The sequence below is a fragment of the Trachurus trachurus genome (assembly GCF_905171665.1).
Source record: "Trachurus trachurus genome assembly, chromosome: 22".
Classification (NCBI taxonomy): Eukaryota; Metazoa; Chordata; class Actinopteri; order Carangiformes; family Carangidae; genus Trachurus; species Trachurus trachurus.
Window position 1 is genome coordinate 20,449,673 of NC_139907.1, and position 14,234 is coordinate 20,463,906.

The window sequence follows — 14,234 nt, forward strand, 5'->3', positions numbered from 1 at the left end:
AACATTTCATCAAAACCTAAATGTCACTATGAGGGCCATTTCTGCTTTACTTTCCCTGGATAATGAGAACAGGCTGAAGTTAGTTGTGTAAATACACTGCTCTGTATTCTCTACACATGAGACGAGATGTGTGAGCGGAGCATCACTGCAGACAGCAGCCATGCAAAAGATGTGATACACTCTCATGCTATCAGTGGTAATTTCTGATTTACGCATAATACAGTGTTGTATTATATTGTCAGTGATTAATTTTCATTTAAGGAAACTCTTGAAAATCTCCTATTTATCTTGTTTGGCTGAACCACAATGGTGGGGACAACATTAAACTCACATATGTATATGTGTAAGCATAGAGACACACCATTTTAACGGCTGAGGGTTTAAAGAGGGAAGTGCACCCATGCCTGCCAGATACTACAAGGCCCATATGTAATGAGGCCTGTGGGTGCAACACACATGATGATTGCAGGATTTCACAAAACACAATGCGGATCATTAAACAAGCAAATCTGGTTGCACATAGTGTAAAATAAAATGGTAAATACATTTTCTTGTTCCCCTGGTAGATACAAACTGACATGCACAGCAAACACACAAAGAGGCTGAGACAGAAAACGTGAATTTCAGTGTAGTACAACTTTGTATGGATGAACTAGTATAGTCCAATCTCCTATATATGAATAATTTCAATATAGAATCAAGTGATAAAATGGGAATGTCCACCATGTTTCCGTTAAAACCCCTAAAGGTAAAGTAATTTAGATAGTGCAGACGTCTGAGACACTTTGATATCAGAGAGATAGCTGAAGGCTGACATCAGCAAGAAGACAGAGGTGATGAAAGAGACAAAACGAAAACGGGAGAGTATAGTACAACCAATTTTCAGCACGTTTTGAATGAACTCATTGCTCACTCTTAAAATTACTGTTGAGCTCATCCAGCGTGATGAATGAAACTCTATGCCACATGAAAATCAGTAAATTTTCATTTTGTGCAATTAAACTAAATGGCTGCCTTGGTACAGATGGAATATAATGAGCTCATTTGGCAAGAGGGCGTACTTCAGATGACGTCTTATTTTCTGATCAATGACAATGACGATGATGATGATGATAATTTGTAATGTTATTGTTAATGTTATGTTATTTCAAATAACATAACATTAACAATAACATTACAAATGTAATGTAAAAAATTTAATCGAGTCCCGGCCCTAGTTATTTGTAATGTTGATACGAAGCCTGAAACAATTAACTGAACTGGGCAATTACAGTAGTGTCACTGTGAACAACTTCACTGCCAGCACTTTTGCATTTCAGTCAAATGTTGTTTGTGCACACGGGGAACAGAGAGCTTAATATCTAAGTCTGATAAAAGGTAAGAGTAGACAGGTGTTCCTCCTGTGCTTGTGTGTGTGTTGTGTTTTTGCTGTGTTGGGCTTTGTGTTCAGCCATGGTCCTGTTGGGTGGAGCTGGAGGCCATCAGGGAAGTGGAGGCAGCTGGCCACTAGATTACATAAGACCTCCTCATCTCTGCACCACATCTGCTCCTGTTGGAGTTTGCCTTTTTTTGTGTGTTGAACTAATTTCACACTTCTTTGGTTAGTCTAGTTCTGGGTGCATCAGACATTTTCATCTGTACTGTTTGCCATTTTTGTTATCATTTAAAAAATGAACACTAATTACTAGTAAATGAAATTCCACTGTTTAGGTCCTTCCCATAATATGCTATGTGCAAACATCTACTTACTTAAAGTGATACAGCAACATTTTTTTTCGTGTCTTGCCTCACTCCCGAGTCCATGACAAGCAGATAGACACCATCCTTTCAACTGTGCGTGCAGTAACAAGGGTTATAGAGCCTGTATTGCCCGTAATTAGCTTAGCTCAAACGCTGGAAGTAGTGTTAGCCTGCCTCCTACCCGAGCCGAAATCAGCAGTCAGAAGCTGATTTCATTTTAGCTCTAAACTCTGTAAATATATCACTTTATCGACATTTCAAACATTTTTAGGCGAGAAAGTAGCCGTTTAGATCAGCAGTGTTTCGTCAACCAGCTGTTGACAATGGGCACATGACGTCTGTCCGACTACCCATTTCTCCGACCATACATTTCTTTATTTTTGCGTCCATTAGTCCGACCTCCCACTTCTCCGACTTAAGTAGCCCTAACCCTTAACCTTACCCTAAACCTAACCTTAACACTGTAGAATGGGTAGTCGGAGAAATGAGCCGTCGGACTTTTGGGCAGTCGGACTGATGTATGCTCCCCGTTGACAATTTTGTTCGGACAAATTTGGCGCTACTCAAGCTAGCCGTTGTGACCAACGTACTTCCGGTTACTTTCACAAAAAAAAACACCCATTGCCCTTTACATACAGAAAACCATGACATTAGAATTTGTGCTTTTACTTTGAAATAGGAAGCTAACCTACCCTCGATGTAGCTAGCTTGAACCAAAATAAACCGTCTTTGCTTGAACCCTCCATTTTGACCGCTCAAGATGCCTGCCTTACCGGGCGGAGAGTTTTGTCAGCTCTGAGACGAAGATCGGTCCGTTTAGAGTTGCTGAAGAGTCAGTGTCTCTGATGACTTTAGGTGGAGGCAGGCTAACACTATGCACTTCCAGCGTTTGAGCTAAGCTAATTACAGGCGATACGGGCTCTTCCTCGTTACTGCGCGCACAGTCGAAAGGATGGTGTCTATCTGCTTGTCATGGACTTGGGAGTGAGGCAAGACACGAAAAAAAATGTTGGCGTATCCCTTTAAAACTTATTCAACGCATAGGCTATATCTATTGTGCTATAAGAACGAGGAACAGTGCAGCTTGTTTTAACAATGAGACTGTTACATATTCACAGCCAGACTCACTCTTTCACACTTTAAGTACTAGAGAAGAGTGTTGCATAACCTATTGTTAATATTATATCCACCTCATCTTTGCCTTGACTTCTTATCTAACAGAGATGAAAATAAATAACTAAATTGAAAAAAAAAGTGTTATTGTTCTGTCAGTAATTGCATGCTCTTCTGTGTTCAATTTGCCTGTAATGAGCCTGGATTGTTGTTCAGTAGCTCACCATGTTTGGTCACATGGTGAGGTGGGAGCAGGAGGCGTTATCTCATGGGAATGCCTGTCTGCTCACACTGTATCAGCTTCACACTGTTGACTGAATTATTCACAGCACAGATGGAGCGGGATCCTGCTCTGTATAATTCCCAAACTGGCTCAAATAGGGAAAAGAAAATTGAATCACATAGACCCCATAGACATTTACCCTCTTTACTTTGAACTCCCTAACCGAAGAAGAGATTATATTGTTTTATTCTAAAGGCAAACTATGTATTCAGGCTTTGCTTCTCTCTTTTTAATCCCTTCACCACATTCAAACACTGTTTCCCTCCAGATATCAGGGCTGCTGTGTGGGTTTAGGATGGTGTGGGATGTCTATCAGCATTTCTCATTTTCCTGTTTGACTTGCACCAAATCAAACATGTTCCACTACTGGGCATCAGGGCACCTCAGTGGCGCACCTGTTGGCGGGCGTACCATTAGGGTTCAGTCTTTACCACAGTGTTTGAATGCAGCCCGTGGCTCTTTGCTGATGTCAACCCCTATCTCTGTCTCTCCTCAACTGTCCTGGCTCTCACTGCTTCTATAATAAAGGCATAAAAAGCCCTAATATAACAACTTAAACACATTAGTTCCCTCACACATTATCTAATGTGTGGGGGAACGAAGGATGACTCACAGGACGATTAAACAATAAAAGACTTTGTTACACAAGGACCACAAAGAACAGGGAGCAACTTCATAATGATCAAAAAAGTGAAGCTCAGTTAGTGTTTTGACTGGATCTGAGGATTAAATGGGAGCTATGCACCATGTAAAGGAAGCATGAACTCCCACACCCTCAGGCTTTACATTCTTCATCCTTGATTATGGTAATCAAGAGATAGATATGGATGTAAATGTATAAAATAAATCTATGACAATATCTTTGTCTTTATCTGGTTTTCTGGTGGACCAGAAGCTCAGAATCTGTATACAATATCAGACATGTAATTGTATTGGAATAAAGTAATCCACTAAAGGAAAACTTGCCACTAATACATTTAGCATTCAAAATAAAGATAAAGTCCATTCAAGTGGCAGTGGAATAATAATAATCGGAAGGTTTTATTAAGTACATGAAGATGTTTACTTAATTAAGTCTCATTTAACAGCCTGACTTGCTGGACAGGGAGAGACACTGCCTTGACTCAGCTGTTTGGATTTCTGATGCTGCTGAGAAGCAGGGCACACTGGAAGAACTACATGTCCCAGAATGCCTTGGGTCACTTAGAGATCACCTATGAGGAACATGAGGATGTTGCTGGGGAAAATGACATCTGGGCTGCTCAGCTGACCCTGTTGCCATGGCAACCCAACTCAGGTATGTGTAAAGTAGATAGGTGGACGGCTGGTGATAACACTAGATTTATAAAGTTGTAATATTAAGTTATTAGACTGTGACAGGTCAAACAATAATCATGTTAATGCTGTTTGATGTAAATATCCTCTGCATTTTAGCTTGTTCCTGAATCCTGACATTCATTGTCTCACGTCTCTGTTGCTTTTCGTCCACATGGAGACAGTTGCCGTGTTGAATGTCAAAAAGCACAAAATCATCTCAAAACCACAAAGACACCCACACACTCCACACACAGCGCATAAGCACTCTCAGCAGCCCTTCCATACACACTCCCACACATGTTCAGACAATGCTCCAAAGCACAATACTTAGTCTATTACACACACACCTCTGAAATCAGTCTTCAGCAATCGCAAAAAAATAAAAAGGACAACCCGAATTATTAAAAACACACACACTTATACAACCAGAGCATTCAGCTGGCTCATGCACTATGATAAGGACCCTCTGAATCCACTTGAGCGTTTTGTTTTTGGTTTAAAAGAGTCTCATTGTCATCCAGAATGCCAAGGCAGAGAGGTACTGGATACAGAGTATGCATCATCATAATTATTCAAAGCCATCCTAATTTGTTAAAAGCTTGTTTTTTGTTACTCTTAACAGTTGCAGGACCATCACAACCTTCTACATCTGCACTCGCATCAAAAACAAGTGAATGTTGCAGATTATTTCTATAAAATCACACAAACGATGGTTCATCTTTCAAATCTTCTCACGTAACTTACTCATTGGCTTTACAGTAAATCCACAAAATAATGCAACACGAGTTTACACTATTTTTGTTCTAATTTATCCATTAGAGCATGCAAAGTCATTACTTTGCATGCAAGGTTATTAGAAAATGGTGTCTCTAAAGATACTTGGGAATAAATCGGGGCATAAAGTATATATGGAATGAAAAATATGATGTAGGCAGCTTTGTACAGTGTTTTCAACACATTGCATTATTGTTGCTGGGAAACAAAACATCAGGCAAAGTCTAGTTTTGGGGATCTAACAAAAGTTCAATAACAACTGAAATATAGACCAGACCAGCTTTATGTGTGAACACTTTGCTTTTGTTTAAGTAGGATTTTTGGATGTTTTGTTTATTAGGTACCTAGCTGTATCAAGTAAATGACCCACTGTCCATAGTTACCAAGTAAGTTTTGGTAATTAGTAAGTGTACCTTGCCAAATGGGATGTTGTAGTGATGTAAAATGTTGTCTTCTGTATGATTCTACAGTAGCTCCAATGTCCAAAATAAGTAATTCATTTATGAACTTAATTAACCCTCCTGTTGTCCTTCTGGGTCAAATTGACCCAATCTGTTCTCTTCCTCCATCCTTCCTTCTTTCCACAATCCTTTTCCCTTTCCTTCCCTTTGTCCTCATTTCTTCTTCCTTCCTCTTTTGATCCAATTGACCCGATGTCCTGATCTGTTCCCTCCTTCCATCTTCCTTCCTTCGTTCTTCCTTCCTTCTTTCTTTTCTTCCTTCCTTCCCTCTGTCCTTCCTTCCTTCTTTCTTTCTTTCTTTCTTTCTTTCTTTCTTTCTTTCTTTCTTTCTTTCTTTCTTTCTTTCTTTCTTTCTTTCTTTCTTTTCTTCCTTCCTTCCCTTCGTCCTTCCTTCCTTCCTTGACCCAGGGGGACAACAGGAGGGTTAAGCACATAATTTTCCCTTGGGATCAAAATATCACTAAGTCTAAGTCAAAATGTTTGTTCCTCAGTAAAGACAAGAGAACAAATGTTTATATTGAAAAATGTAACTTTCATTAGAAGTCGTTTATACGCAGTTGAACTTGTGAGAATGTGTCTGAAACATGAGTCCATTTACACATCTGTAAAGTTCTAGCTCTATAAAAACAATGAACAGAAGCAGCGAGCGCATCCGACAGAAGGAGCAGCACAGCACGGCAACAGTGACGGCAGCACAACGGTGGAGCAGGAGAACAAGGACAAGGGGTTTGACCAGTGACACTGTAACGGTGATAAATGCTGATGAGGAGGAGGGTGGATAGGAGCGGTGTGTGCAGTGCATGTGGGGGTCAAAGCCGACCTCTCAGAGCTCTGATCTGCCCTACCTTTTCTGACGCAGATCAGCTCATGTACTCCACAGTTACGCTCGCCACCTGGAAAGACAATGCAGTTTCAATGAGCCACACTGTGATGGTGGGGAACAGCAGACAAAACAAACATCATGGAAACACATTTAAATATGTTTGTACATTGAGACACGTTTCCAAAGGAGGAGGAGTAACACAGACAGAGGACACTGACAGAGACTGGATGATGGCAGTCTGATGTGGGTGTGCAAGCTGCTCTGTTCCTGTCTCCCTTCTTGCAGTGCAAACATTTAATACTTATTGAAATTGCCTGTAGAAGGTAATGGAGTTTAATTGCGTTTTCTTCTCTAAGGCTCCAGCAAGGCACTAATGGACAGTAAGTAAAAAGCAGTAGGTATTTATCTGCTCTAACTGCCCACATAATGTTCCCAAGTGTTTTAACAGCAGCTGATGACAAAGTGTCAGCTTCATTTGTGTGATTACGTGGACGCTGCATGATGGAGGGCTGAAAACTCAAAGCCACAAATACTGTGATGAGCAGTTATGTTGTAAAACACATAAACGTATGTTTATGTTTTTAAGGTCCAATATTTTATACTTTATTTGAAGTTTTGATATCCACAAAGAAGATATATTAGTATTCAAGTACTAGTTACAATCTCAATTTAGTTTTACATCTCTTCTCTAAGGCCCCTCCCTGGAGCTCTAGCAACAACAAGCCAGTTAGCCAATCAGAACATAGAAGGCTGTGAGCCCCTTCTTCTGATTGGCTAACGTTATTCTCAGTGATCAAATTAAATATAAAGCAGATTTCCACTAAACAGTCAAAAGAAACCATACTCCGCAAGGTAGGATGGTGGATGTAAGTGGGTGGGACTTGGGGCATAGATGAGAGTAGCAAGTGAGGCCACGCCCCCATTCCGGTGAAAACAAACTGCTGGCTTTGACTGGCGGTAAATACAAATCCCGCCGTAGTAGGCCTGGAAACCTCCTGCAATAGCTAACGTTTGTCAGACAGACAGCTATATCACGTCGTTTTACTGAAAAAAATAAAGATTTAGGGAATATATGTCTATAAAGTCTACCGGAGAATGAGCCCACTCAGCGGCGAGAGGTGCGCTAGGTAATGCTGAGTGAAACCTGTCAATCAACTGCCGCCGTAGTGCAGTGGTTAGAACAGTTACCTCGGGTACGGGCAGCCAGTGATCGAAACTTGTCGTAACATTTGAAAAAAAAAATTTCCCTTGTATATTAGCCCACACATTATGTACAATTTTAGAACGGACCTTCGGAAAATTTCGGAATAACGTTAGCGGACCTTCGGAATGGCAGTCACCCCCCCTGAAATGGTTTACCACACAAGCACATGTGGACTAGCCAGGTCACACGGCTTTCCATTTCTGCCCATTCTTCGTATGGCCTGAAGCCATAAATCTCTGCTTTTCCTGTCCCAATCTCTTAAGGGGAGTAGGGAAAATCTTATGTTAGGTTTTTTTTTAAGTTGTTCAATGAACAATACACACAACAACTCTTTGGCATTGTGGTTTTTTGTCTAGCGCCTATGGAACACACTGAGGACTTCTCCTTTGTTTTTACCGGCGAGGGGGTGACGTAGGGTTACTGTCTTCTATGGTTGAGTGTTGTTGTGACATCCTGAGTCCTAATGAGGCATTTTAAGGCTCAATTTCTGAATACAGGTCGTGTGCATGTCTCTGTGGACCGAAGCTTTGATGCTTTTTTACAGTATTAACACAGAACCTAGACCTGCTTTGTAATAAGAAAAATCATCAATATAATATGAGAATTTGAATGTGTTGCCTGTGAATCCTGTTTAAGTATGTTAACGCCTCTAACCTGAATTTTAATTTTCTTTATAAAGCATATATTCTCGCACTCCCGTAGAGAGAACCTCTTTCTCTGCAATAAAAAAACAGACTAGCCATTAAAGGATTAGCTGTTTCCCTCTGCTTCAAGTGTTTGTGCAAAGTTAAACAAACAAGCTGTTGGTTGCTGCTTCATATTTAGTGGACACTGCATCTGAGTGGCACTGATACCCTCAAGAAGGTTTTCATATGTTAAACTACTTTTGGATAAATAACACACTCACTCGCCCACCAGTACTCGACCTTTCATTCATCAAAGTGCCCTCAAACTTTCATCCTTTCATCTCTGGTGCTCATTTATCTTCACAAGATGTAGTCCTACATTGTGGGTTTGTAAATTGTCTTTGAAACATTAGTTAACTCATCTCAGTTAAATCAAATCTAAATTAATCCCAAAATACAGCTATTTCATACCTTAAAACAACATTTATTTTGGTCATTGACTCTGCCTCCAAACCAGAACATTTACTGTGAACACTGTATCAATGTGCAGTCAGCTGACATTTAGAAAACCCACGGAGGGAGAAAATTCTCGTGTCTTTGATTGTGCATCTTTGTGTCACAGTTTGTTGGTTTTGCTTATCTCTGTTAGAAGCTGTACCGGGCGGCAGAGATAAAGACTTGATGTTTCACAGCATCCTCAGACGGCATTTGAATGCAGCTCACTGGGTTTGCTGAAACTCAGATGGGTACAGGGATGCCGGTGTGTGATCTGACTCCGGAAAACGTTTTTTCAAAGCCGGCACAGATCAGTGATCTTCACACATGAGCAAATTCTGAATGTGAACGTTGTGTTTTATAATCTTGGTGCAATTCTTGGCAACCCTGACACGCTCTTGTATCACCGTTTGATTTGATGATTACATAAAAGAGCAAAAATACAAGAATAGACCCATGGGTACGTTTTTGGAGAGATTTCAAAATGCTTTAAAACAGTCCTGAATATTCAGAGGCTCATGAGCAGAACTGAGCAGCCTAATTACCAAATTAACTCCAGATCTTCTGGACTAAGAGGAAAATGTTATGTTTGATGAATATTTGATGATTGTCTGCTGATTTGAAGATACACCAGTATCTGTAGTTGTGTTCAGTGAAAGACTAGAGGTGGAGGAATAAATCTGGGTTTGGTATTTAGAGTCTTTAAAGGGACAACGAGGAGTTTGTATTTGGTTATAAAAAGTCTCATATTAATGTGGATGAATCTACTTTACCCACACTTGTTAATGGCTCCATTTTCGATAAATATATCGTTATATTGTCTTTATAGTTATTTTGTTATTATTATTAGTGGTCGGCTCGCCCAGCATTTACTACTTTCGGTTTCGCAGACGCTGCCTGGTGGGTCATGGGAATAACGCCACCGAATCGCTGTTTATGGTCAGAACTACGACGGTATCTGATCGTCTTCCAACCTCCGACTTTCATTCTTGATTTGAAAACATTCTGGGTAATTGTTTTCGCTTTCATCCGTCTTGCGCCGGTCCAAGAATTTCACCGTGTGCACGGAAAGTAGTGTGAAAACACTTTGCTTTCCCAAACTCCTCAAGTGTGCTTCTTGCAAGAACATTCTCAAAGTAAAACCTTTGAAGTGAGACATTTAAGGTCTGAATTGGGCTTTCTGTGAGTGGCCACTCTACCAGCAGAGGTAAGTGCTAGGCTATGTCCTCTCAGCTGAAGGAGGAAAAAGCTTCAGCTGCATTTATTGTAAAGGTCAATTTATTTAGCATGAAGTCCGTTATAGAACTCATTATGTCCCAAAACAGCATGAGAGTGGGGTTTGAACCTGCGCTTCCAGGAACTTGCCTTTCAATGCAAGAAAGCAGAATATCTGTACTGACAAAACACTAGTGTCTCAATACCATGACTGTGAACTCCATGGTGGCGCTAATGGAAAAGTCAGTGACAGTTAAAGTCAATGGTTACCAAACAATGTCAACTTATGTTCCATTTGAAAATCTAAAATATGTCTGACCCAACAATGGTAAGGATGCCATATAATGCAATGCTCCCCCCCCCCCTCAATGTTAACAATCAAAAATTCAGGACTGAAGTGAAGGACGGCCAAGCAGATTTTTTTTTATTCTTTGTCAATTCACCATCTGTCCCTTTGGCCAAAGGTTGGGAACCATTGGTCTAGAGAACAGAAATATCTGTAGAAGATGTAAAACCAGTCTAGTTCTGGATATGACTTCACTAGTGAGGATTTCACATACGTGTGCACCAAAGTGGTGGACTGACTGACTGACTGCCTGACTGACCACGAAATCCATAGTAAACAGTCTCAGGTAAGAATGAGTTTGGCTTTAGAAACCACCAGCATCAACAGTTTTCGGTGGAGGGGGGGGCACATCTCTACCAGCGTGTCCTCACTGAGGTCCTCTGTCACTCTGCATTTTATCAAACAGCGTGTCAGCTCTGTGGCCTGGAACCACTGTCTGGCAGCTGCAGGGGTGATAGTGTCCACCAGCCCACTGCGAGCTACACACTTCATACAGAGGGCCTTAACACAGAGCTCACGGTGGCTTTGCTTCATCAGACAGGCTCCCAGACCGACTGTAATTCAGGGCTATTACTCACACTTGTGAAGGCCTCTCAGTCTCTGAGCTCTGCCGCAGCCTCTGGGATCTGTCTACAGGTTGAGCTTTCAAATAGCTCTGGCTGCCTTCAACCATGACACTTGTAAGATTTGTTCATTTCTGAACTGAAGCTGTAAAAGGCCAACAGCAATGAAACAAATGGTGTAACTGCGGTGTGAAGGTCACGGTCTTATAGGCACATGCCTTTTGCCTCGTGCCTCTACATTGGCATATTGACGTATGTAAAGGATTCAGTCAGTCTAAAACAAGAGGATTTGCTTTTCTTTGCACTCAACAATGAACGGGATATTTTTGTGAATAGACAAAAACTTGTGTTCAGTTTCGATATATTTTAACATATTTAAAGAAATCTGAAAACAATGATCATCAGATAAAACAACTCTGCCATCATTTGCCAAAAGAGCCACAGCAAGTGTTCGCATTTGGTTCACACAGGCTCAGAGGAAGAAGATATCAAAGGATGATGTAAACACAAACCTCAGTCAGGCCTGAAGCAGCACCTGTCTGTGTATCTAATGTAAACACAGCCACCGCAGGAAGTTGTGCTTCCACTACATGACAACGCCGTCGGAAAATCGTTCTTGCCAAACCAGGAGCTGAGAGGCAAGTTGTTGCTGTTGTCCAGCAGATCGATACAGCAGCTGCGTGTGGGAGGAAGCTCCTTCACTCCTCTTTCACTCACCACACACTGCACTTGTCAAAAATAACATTTTCTCGCATGTGCTCTTGAATAACGTTCATCGCCGGAAGCTCATCTTAAACTACACGCTCCAAAAAACTACAATCTTTTAAACATTTCACAAATAGAAATTCCTCGAGCCAATGCTTAAATTTCCTTTCCATGTCCTGCCACTGTACTCTAGTGTTGCTGTGGGATACAGAAAGAGTGTCATGGGATCGGCCACAAAATCAAATTCAAAGCAAGCATTATTTTCATTCCCTAATGCCATGGTCTAAATGACCTAAATATATCAAAACATATCATTAGACAATAAAATAATCAAATTAATGCATTAATGAGAAAATACTTGTGAGCTGACACACTTGTCATGAACACAAGGGAAAAACTAATGTGAACACACTGCCAAATTATACTCATTAATAGATTCTTGTGGGCAGTAAGTTTCTCCAAAATACGCTTGATCTTTGCATGGACTTCCTCCAAACATTGAAGTACACAGTGTTGTCCAATAAAAGAGACTAAATCACAAATCAATATCTAATGAAAATGAGTTCATCCCATGGAGTCATTTTCAAATTTTCTTGTCAAAGTTGATGCACAAGGAAAGATTTATCACTGTAATATAATATATATGCCTTCACTCAACATTTTCTACATCATTACATTAATCTGCAACAAACTGATTAATCGAGCAGCAAATCTGCAGATGTGATCTGATTTTAGTTGCAGCCTAATTGTTCATGACTTTATGAAGTTGTAGCACAATTAGTCTTCAAACAAGCCAACATCCTGATGTCAAATAAATTGGTCTTGCTGACAAATGAGCTGCAAAAGCTTCTGAAGCAAATATCAAGCCTGAAGAAATCTGCCTCTGCCTCATATTACTGCCCAACAAGACCACAAATAAATTCCTGACTCACTGTGATGAAATAATTGGACAGGCAGGGCTTCCTTATATCAAGTTGTCTTTTCAGTTCCTGACAACACTCGTAAGCTAGTGTTAAAGTGCTCTTCCTGTCTACCTGCGATTCTTTTCCAGAAACACAGTGAAAATGCAGTACAGGCTCTTAAAACCATGCAGGTACATGGGAACGGACACACGAGTCTGACAGAAATCAATTTGAAGCCTAAGCTGGTGATCAATATGTGCAGTTGCAGTTCTTGTTTCCAACCCTCTGCTTCACCAGAAGGCGGGTCTCACTCCTGCAAACTAAATCAAGGTGAAGTCTGTGCCCTCACTGTCTCTCCACATCCAGACGTCTGGGGCCAAGCAAGCAACATTTTTAGGGTTTGTCCCAGTTTCCTTACGGAATCTCCTCTACCTGCCCCATCTAATCAGGCTGCTGAGGCCAAGACGTCTGGGCTCAGGACGGAGGGATGGACTCAGGCTGTGACACAGAAAGTTGAGTTGAGGAAATTGACCTGACAGAGATATTTGGTTGTTTGAGGTCAGTGTGAATGTGCTGTGACAGGGAAACAAACTTGTGGTGTTGACCCCATTAGGTTTCTAACTTGTGCTACATGAGCAGGGATTTAGAAGTTGGGAAATTCACCTGTGCCTATTCTTGCTGTGTTAGATAAGAGGATCGATACTCTAAAGATGATACTACCACAACCACAGCTGGTGAGTTTAGCCCAGTACAAAGACTGGACACAGGAGGAGACAGAAAGTCTCACGTTAATGTGGATGAATCTACGCTACCCACACTTGTTAATGGCTCCATTTTCGATAAATATATCGTTTTGTCTCTATCGTTATTTTCTTTATTTTAATTAGTGGCGGAAACGCTGGGCCAGCCGACCAGTGTGTCCTTACTTTCGGTTTCGCCGACGCTGCCCGGTGGGTCATGGGAATAACGCCGCCGAATCGCCGTTTGTGGTCGGAACTACGATGGTATCTGATCGTCTTCGAACCTCCGACTTTCATTGTTGATGAATGAAAACATTCTTGGCAAGACGTCTGTCTTGCGCCGGTCCAAGAATTTCACCGTGCGCACGGAGGCTCATGGTAAATGTAGTATGAAAACATTTTGCTTTCCAAAACTCCTCGTTGTCCCTTTAACATGTTATATTCGGGAGCGTACCTACTGTATGTTCCCCGCTGTTGCCGGTCAATGAACTCTCTCTAATTATCTGGACTCTATATATATCTAGCCTGTCTAGCCTCTACCTGGTCTTTTTACTAAACTAAACTTAACCAACTACTTTCTTCATTGCCTAAACCCAACCAATGGGACAATTCCACTTCTCCCTCAAAGTAACAACTTAACTTCTCACTCAAAAATAGGCAAAAATCTGCACTCTAACTCCATCTGTTGAAGTTCAGCATCACATAGCCTATTCAGGTTCATAAAGGTCTCCCTTTTGCTCTGTGCTAAAACTAAGGGATGGCTTCATCACTTGTGTCATAGTCAGATATGTTTACGTGAACTATCTGAGCAGTAAACTCTGTGAAACAGCTGATGGAAATGCGCACAGGGAGAGAAAATAGCGCCAAGCGATTGCGAGGTCTGACTTTTTCGTGGACAACGGTTTTGTGATGCAAATGCATCACTCT

General features: G+C 41.1%; 2 protein-coding genes across 2 annotated transcripts in view; both read right to left on the reverse strand.

Annotated features, from left to right (window-relative positions):
- The window catches only part of syt14a (synaptotagmin XIVa), a 31,385-nt gene extending 24,822 nt beyond the window's left edge, over positions 1-6,563 (reverse strand). The window contains exon 1 of the mRNA XM_083998309.1: positions 6,534-6,563. The gene's annotated coding sequence lies outside the window, so the exon portion shown is untranslated. The remainder of the gene's footprint in view (positions 1-6,533) is intronic.
- Positions 1-14,234, reverse strand: part of LOC311005757 (serine dehydratase-like) — a 231,964-nt gene that overhangs the window by 202,392 nt on the left and 15,338 nt on the right. The gene's annotated exons all lie outside the window — the stretch shown is intronic.